Source organism: Lampris incognitus, chromosome 8 (genome assembly GCF_029633865.1).
Source record: "Lampris incognitus isolate fLamInc1 chromosome 8, fLamInc1.hap2, whole genome shotgun sequence".
NCBI lineage: Eukaryota > Metazoa > Chordata > Actinopteri > Lampriformes > Lampridae > Lampris > Lampris incognitus.
This window is the reverse complement of record NC_079218.1, coordinates 13644540-13653223: the sequence shown is the minus strand read 5'-3', so window position 1 is coordinate 13653223 and position 8684 is coordinate 13644540.

Genomic DNA, 8684 nt, shown 5'->3' with positions numbered 1-8684 from the left:
GTTCACATGGGAGCCTGGGTTTAACTGCTACCAAACCAAGTGAATGAAGATTTTAATTTGCACAAATAGACTGTTAATGTAAAGTGGGAAAACAAACCAAAACTGTTTTAGAAATGATTGCAAAACTTAGTTCTGGAAAAAGCCAGGAAAAAAACTGGGCTTTAAAAGAAGCATAGGAACCCTGGATTTTAAACGCTCCCTCTAAACTATGAAAAATGCTGGTAAATTTTATTTGACTGTCAGATGTTGAGATTGATCTGTCATGAACATTTCAGGAGAAGGGATTGCATGCTTTATTATCACACTGTGTTTGTTTGTGCACGTTTTTTCACAGCTTTTCTGTGATTTTAAGAGTAGCTGGCGTGCCCCATAAATAGGGCTGTGTCTGGAAAAAACCTACTGAATGCTCAGTATCGACTTAAGTAAGAACCAGCAACTGTCTCAAAAATGTCTTCTAGCCAGCCCTACTCATTGGCAATGGTGGGCAACATAGATGTTGGAAGTTGAATTCTACACCTCGTTGATTTATGTGTGGGGGGTGGAAACTCAGCAGTTCGCATATATGGTCAGTAAAACGTCAGCGTCAACTTTCAAACCATTCAGAATCTTTACCAAAGCTGCCAGTATGAAAGTATCAGCTGTATTCTACACCACCAAAACAAAATGTGTTTTCTGTTTTCTATTTTTTTTTTTTTCAGTATTTGGTAAGAAAACACAAAATCAATCTTGTGACATATATTCATTTCATTTGAACTCTGGTACACGATGTCTGGTGTCAGATGTGCTGAGGGGTGTGTGGTGCATCCGCGTCACAGCACTTAAGAGGACTGAGGATCATGGGAGGGCCTCGTTGTGGTTGTCATGCCCACAAGATGACCATTAATGATGTACTGTATATGGATGTATAGACAGCCGTGTTTGTCAGGTTGTTGACAAATCCAGCTGTACAAAAAAGGCCATGTTAAGTTGAAACTTTTCACTTTTTTTCATGTTGTAAAGTTTGAGTTGTGTCTCAAATTGGTGAGTGATTTCTGGCTTATTGTGCCAAAGTGTGTCTCTAGCAGAACTGGCTCAGATAGTATTACATTGATTTATACCTCCTCGCAGTATATGCGTGAAGTTTTAGACAATAGCTGGAAAATGAGTCATTTCCATCTACTTTTGCAGTTGATTCTTTCTTGAAGTCATTTGAATTCCCAATCACGCCTTGCAAACGCCACGGACCGCGAAACCTGGACTAGCGACTTTTCTACAACTTTTAGTTTTATTATTAGTTTGATCTAGTAAACTCAGTTCCTTTAGAGAGGAAAATTAAATTGTTCGCCTCTTGGTAGCAGGTGTAGCCTGGAGCAGGTGGAAGGTTGTAATTTTGCTGTAGGATATATAGAAGGGGCGGCACAGTGGCGCAGTGGTTAGTGCTGTCACCTCACAGCAAGAAGGTCCTGGGTTCGAGCCCTGGGGTAGTCCAACCTTAGGGGTCATCCTGGGTCGTCCTCTGTGGAGTTTGCATGTTCTCCCCGCGTCTGCGTGGGTTTTCTCTGAGTGCTCTGGTTTCCTCCCATAGTCCAAAGACATGTAGGTCAGGTGACTTGACCATACTAAATTGTCCCTAGGTGTAAATGAATGAATGTGTGTGTGGGTGTGGGCCCTGTGATGGACTGGTGGCCTGTCCAGGGTGTCTCCCCGCCTGCCGCACAATGACTGCTGGGATAGGCTCCAGCATCCCCGCAACGAGAGCAGGATAAGCAGTTTGGATAATGGATGGATGAATGGATATTTAGCAGGTACGGCCACACAAGTGGACCCAATTCACACCCCACCAGCCCATTTTTTATTAGCTGCAGTAACCCTACTTATCCTCTGGGATCCGTTTAACCCATCTTGGCATAGGTTTTAATCGCAACAAAAGCTTAAATTGCTAAAACCAGTTGTTCCAGGTCCATTTGTATTTTGCAGAGAAAGAAGGCGAACTCGCTATTATAGGTGCAAGCAATTGGTTCAAAATTCAAATTTTTATAGCGATCTCCATCATCATTGTTACTAATATTATTTTCTTTCTTTTTTTCTTAAGCACACATTTATTTGCTGATTTTCAAAACTGGTTCCTTCAGGGAAGTAACCTCAAGTCTAGCTGGTGATGGGGGAGCAGTTTCCCAACTTGGAAGCATCTCTGTTACTGGGAAGTATCTGTCAGATGGTTAAAGGTCAAGTTTCCCCAAAAACAAACCATCCTCCTCTCATTGCTGAGGCTGGACCACATTCAATATTGTCAATCAATCAATCAATCAAGCACTGACATTATGCCTCTAATTCAGTGTATCTGTCACCATGCTGCAGGCTGGATATTTGAAGGGTCATCAGTTGCCGTTGCTAAGGACATTTTCCCACCCGTAGTCCGTTTGCTTTGTTCCGAATCAGGAACTAATTTGTTACATTGTGGCACTTGCACCCTGGTTTGGTTTTCACACGGCAACATTTAAAAACGGACCAAAATTGTTAAACAACCGCCATGCATGAGCAAACTGTTCCCTCATTGGTCAGAATTTTCGGGCAGGAATTTCATCACTGTCTTTTGAAAAGAAAAACACGAGAACAACCTGTCGAAAATGGAGCAAACTCACGAGCTCATCATTGCAGTTGTTACGATTCTCTGGATGTCATACCAGTTTTATCAGTACGAGTATCACATTCCTTTGAACGTGAATCTAGACTTAGTTTAGAAAATAATGTGTTGATGTATTTCGTAGGAAGACGTGCTGGTTCGAGTCACTTCAGCAGGAGAAGGAGTGCTTTAAATAATGCATACAGAGACATATTCACCCAACAGTTTCTATTCAGACACATCAGGAAAGCTTGTTTTGGTCCAATGGGTGGGATCAGGTTCTTGCCTCTAACGAACCACTCCAGGGTTCAGTTGGAAGCGGGCAGAGACCGCCCTTTCTTGGCCATCTCGGCCTGCTTGTTTTGTTTTGCGTCCGAGTGCCATTGCTGTGTTCACATATGGCCAAGCAAACCACTCCCGGTTTCCAAACTGCTCCAAACGAGCCAGGTCTTTCTTGTTTGACTTTCAATGTTGTGTGTCTGCAGACTGGTTAGTCTGGTTTATGTTTGCCCTTGGTCCGAACTTGTGTCGACCCGCCTTGCATTAATTTTTTTTAACTTATTTTGATCTTCCTTCTCTCTTCCATGTGTTGGATGGCTCTTGCAGACTCTAACATCGGCAAAGTTTTCTTTGGGAAGATAGTGGAGATTTGAGTTTGCATGGGTTTCCTCCGGGTGCTCCGGCTTCCTCCCACAGTCCAAAGACATGCAGGTCAGGTGAATAGGCCGTACTAAATTGTCCCTAGGTGTGAATGTGTGTGTGTGTTGGCGGCCTTTCCAGGGTGTCTCCCCGCCTGCCGCTGCATGACTGCTGGGACAGGCTCCAGCATCCCCGCGACCATAACTGGGATAAGCGGTTTGGATAATGGATGGATGGAAGATAGTGGGGATATAATTGTTCCTACTGCTTACAACACGTGATCGTATCAGACGCACATATGTACACAAATGCATGCACACTCACATATTTTTGTAAAAGGATTTCTTTAATATTACAAGAGGTGTAGACTTATTTTTTGTGTGTTACACTATTTATGTTAGTTTTGGTTGCTACTGTATTTGTCTAACAGAAAAAAAAAACTGATCTATCGTTACTTTTGCCCAGCTATGCAAAACCATTTTGAATGTTCACTCCAGATACATGAAACCAGCAAAACTGAACACAACTCCAAGTCCAACTAATGACTGAGGGAGGGGGCATACCTAACATAGATACGGTGTAATGAGCTCGTGGATGAATAAAGTATTCTGATTCTGATTCAGATTCAGATTAAGGAAGTGACCGGTGACAATCCCCCCCCCCCCCCAGTTCATAAAAGTATTGATGGTGACATTACAACATGCAGGGGCTTTCAGAGACTCCACCTGAATCTAATCTACACCCACGCCTCGACATGAACACCAGTATTTAAAGTAACAGTAAATTAGGAAACAGGGCTTTCATTTCCTTTCTAAATCATTTACAAAAAGCATCCGTTCGATGTTGACAAAATCAGGCCACGTCTGAAGTCCACTGGTAAGGCGGGTCTTCACGTGCCACTTGGTGTGCGTTGTTTGCACCGGGCCTTTGGAACCGACTGGCATGTTTGAAAATGCACTTACATTCAATGTGCATATCTGCCTAAAATAAATGGAACCAAGAAGCATTTGGAGAAACTCAGACCAGGGGTAATTTTACACACCTCCTCACAACGTATACATTTCTAATATTGTAAAATTAATATTATCGCCTTTCTTTGCCTGGTGTTTCTGCCAGTGCCCATGCCTCATTACTGTGTGACATTTCTGTAATTGAACTTTGGATCTAGAATTATACAGACCTCTTCTTTTTTAAATCCATAATGTTCTTAATTACATAATTGGGTGCCCGAGGAGGAAACAGCGAGGGTGATCTGACAGGACATGGAAGCAGGGCAGGCTAAGCTAACTGCTAGCCCATGCAGACCGGCAGTTCCGACAGTTATCCTGGCGTTCGCTCTCTTGGACGTGATTTTTTTTTTGTTGATATGTTGGATATGTGTTTTTGTATTTTTTTTATAGTTTGGATATATGTGTTCTTGTAGTTTGGATGTGTTTTTGTCTTTGTGTTGCACTGCTGTGGGCTGGGGGGGGCGATGTTTCGTTTCGTTTCATTTCACGTGTGCAGGTGCATGGAATGAAATGACAAATAAATGTCCCTGATCCTGAGTAGATTGTGCTGATGTATTCAAAGGTGCTCCCGTTTGTAGCAGAATAGGTTTGTGTAGAGATGTGTACTGTGTTTCTCTGGCTGTGCTGCTTCCCTGAGCCTTTAGGACTGTTTTCTGACTGAACGCTGCCAAAGTACCACAGAACCACATCCTCACCATGACACATGTCAGATCCATGACAAGCTGGTAGTGCATGTGCAGAATATTTCTGTAACGTCTTGAGAAGAACCTGATCAGTGTGTTGATCTTTTTTTTCCAGTGTGTTTTTCTTTGTGTTTTTTTTTCTTTGCATCTGACTTTTGGATTACCAGTCCTTTTCTTCAAGTTTAACTAGTGCCAGAAAACAGGTCATTTGGCTCACTAATTGTAATGAGCTCTTCATGCTGTCCATGACCTCCTTATGGGAGGTGTGAGAATTAAAATGTATGGTGGGCGGCACTGTTGATAGTCACACTTGTAGTAATGGTCACGCCCATAATAATTTAGCTTTCCTGCAGCACAGAATGAACACAGTAACTCCTCAACACACACACACACACTAGTGCTGCAACTAACGACTATTTTGATAGTCGACCAGTCATCGATTATTGAAACGATTAATCGACTAGTCAGATAATGAATCACACAAAACAGTAGTGTAACGTAGCTCAACCAATGCCCGCTACGGGATTCGATCCGAGGTGTGCTGCACCAAAAGGCGACATCGCTGACCGCTCGGCTAAATGGGGCTGACCTTCCCAACCAATGAGTCATCTGTAGTTTACAGTAGTCACCTTCTCCTGGATGCGCGCCCTCGCACTGTATCATTCCGCGCTCCAAAGAGACTTATGAGGATCTGCACGCTTCCGGACACTTCCGGATCCCACCGCTGCCACCAATGTAACGTAGGCTCAATCAGTGCCCGCTGCGGGATTTGGTACCAGGTGCACTGCACCACAAGGCGACATCGCTGACCGCTCGACTAAAGGGTCAGACCCGTTAGCTAGGGGCTAACGTGTCTTATTAATCACTAACCGCTCGACTAAAGGGTCAGACCCGTTAGCTAGGGGCTAACGTGTCTTATTAGTAGTTTACAGTCGTCACCCTCTCCCGGAAGCGCGCCCTCGCGCTTTGTTATTCCCGCGCTCCGAAGAGACTTCTGAGGATCTGCACACTTCCGGATCCCACCGCTGCCACCAATGTATCCGGTTATTTTCTTGCCCGGTGCGGGATTCGATACGACGTGTACTGCACCACAAGGCGACATCACTAACCGCTCGGCTAAAGGGTCAGACCCGTTAGCTAGGGGCTAACGTGTCTTATTAGTAGTTTACAGTACCTTTACTCTTCTTCGGAGTTGGACTGCATCAACTGGATTAAAAAATACATTTGTCAGGCAAAAGGGTAACATTACTCTTTAAAACTCAGTCTTGCACGCAGGTATAGACGGAGTTGTATTGGCTTTACGTTAAGGTTAAAAGCCAAGACAACTCCGTCTATACATAGCTAGCTAGCTAACAAGCTAACTATCTTACCGAGGCCCGTCCGCATCGTCCAGCGTGCCTCTTCTTCACATGCTCGTGCATTATTGAGGGGTCCCATGATAAGCAGGTCATCCTTTTCTTTGCCAAGTTGAGGGTGAAATGCTCCCGGACTTTAGATGTTTTAGGACGCGATGGCGTTGCATCAGCCACTGCCATTTTGCTGTTTTGTTTACCTGTCCTATCGCTTCCGCTTCCGTTCCCGGCCGCTTTTGCGCATGTGCAACTCTCAAGAGAGTTGGGAAGGAAGTGAAATGTCTCCGTCACCAGCTCCGGTGAAACGATGTTTAGTTCAGTTGCACATCACGAAATACACGCGCGATGACGTAACCGACGAATCGTCGATAGTTAAGTTCGTTGGCAACTAATTTTGTCATCGATTTTTTTTTTACATTTATTTCTGATTTTTCCCTTTTTCTCCCAATTTAGTGACCAATCGCTCCCCATTCTAGTTCAAACACCCACCCTCGCGCTGCATGCGTTCGACCACTGCATCTCCGGCCGGCAGTCTCGAAGGAGACGCCTCGCCACGTGGCGAGACGAATCCCGGCCGAACCACCGCTTTTTCCGACACACCCAGAGACGCAGTCATGTGACGAACACAAGCAGACTCCGCCCCCCTCCGGAAGACAGCGTTGCCAATTATTGCTGCTTCATCGAGTCCGGCCATAGTCGGATCTGAAGTGACCGGGGCGCGAACCCCGGTCCCCAGTCGGCAACTGCATCGACTCAAAGCCGATGCTTAGACCGCTACACCACCGCGGACCCCTGTAATCGATAGGTGTCGACTATGTCGATTAATCGTTGCACCCTTAAAACACACACACACACCTGCATTCAGAAACAGGAGCCAGACCTACTGAGTGGTTTTAGTTGTTTGCAAACCCGTCACCGTCTTCACTGAAAGAGGTCATTTACAACATGCATATCTGCATGTCTGGTTTGGAAAACACTCCGTTAACTTTTAACGTCGCATATTCTTATTATTTACATTTGTGTTGAAATGTTCGTTGCTGTATATATCAGTACCAAATGGCATATACGTCTCGGCTGTATATGCCATGATGAATTTGTACTTTGTTAATGAAACATCAGTTTGTGTCTTTGTCCCAAAGCAGACAAACGGGTGTGGAAATCAAACACACCCTCTGGATCCCTCATGGTTTCTGACGTTACCACCTTGGTCCCCTTGAAATAGTGGAGCAAAAGTTGCTTTATTGGCTAACTTGTTTTTATGACTCAAATCGTTGTAAATTAAAAAAAAAATTAAATGCTTTTTTTCCTATCGCACGTTTTGATTTAATGTCTAATTGTTGGACTGAGTTGGGCTTTTAGATCCAGCTGATCTGGAAACAGTAGTGCCACTGATCTTCTCCGTCCCTGTTTGGCTCTGCTTAATGCACTCAGTGCTTAATATTACTTTTATTATTTTTTTTTTACAAAATTTCCTACTTTTTTCTGTTTTACTTAAAGGAGGTTGTATAGATTTCACATGGTTTTGTTTTATTCTCGTTGTTTTCAAGTGCTAGTCTTGGACACAGGTTTGGGTGTACCGTACCTTTTGGCCTAAAGCTCGCGCTCATCAGCATGTCGATCTACACGCTGAACGTGCATGACGTTTGTGTGACGTTTGTGTGACGTTTGTGTGACGGCTGTAGCTGCCTGCCGCTCATAGCCAACAACACAGCGATTTGAAAGGACAATGCTTAACATTTACACAGACAAGGAGTGGTATCCCACCTTTTTATTCCCATTTTGAACAAAGCATCTCATAATTACAACTTAATATTCCAAAAAAGCAGAGTTGTTGATAAAAAAAGGCTGTTATTTGTGGGTAGTGGTTGTAAAGACTAATCTGAATGTTTAAAGGTACAGTTCACCCCAACACCAAAACTACATGTGTTTCGGGCGTCCGGGTGGTGTGGTGGTTGCCTACCAACATGGGGCCACCAACACGACGAGCCCCATTGCCTACCAACATGGGGCTCGCCCTGTGTTACCTCCCTACGTCCCTACAGGCACGATTGGCCGTGTCTGCGGGTGGGAAGCCGGATGTGGGTATGTGTCCTGGACGCTGCATTAGCGCCTCCACTGGTCGGTCGGGGCACCTGTTCAGGGGGGAGGGGGAACTGGGGGGGGGGGATAGCGTGATCTTCCCACACACTACATCCCCCTGGTGAAACTCCTCACTCAGGTGAAAAGGAGGAGGAGGCACGTATAGTCTGCAGCCCTCTCTGGATTGGCATAGGGGGTGGAGCAGTGACCGGGACGGCTTGGAAGAGTGGGGTAATTGGCCAGATACAATTGGGGAGAAAAGGGGGGGGCAAAAAAGGGGGGAACCCCCCCTCTCCCCGGAAAAAAAAACTACATGTGT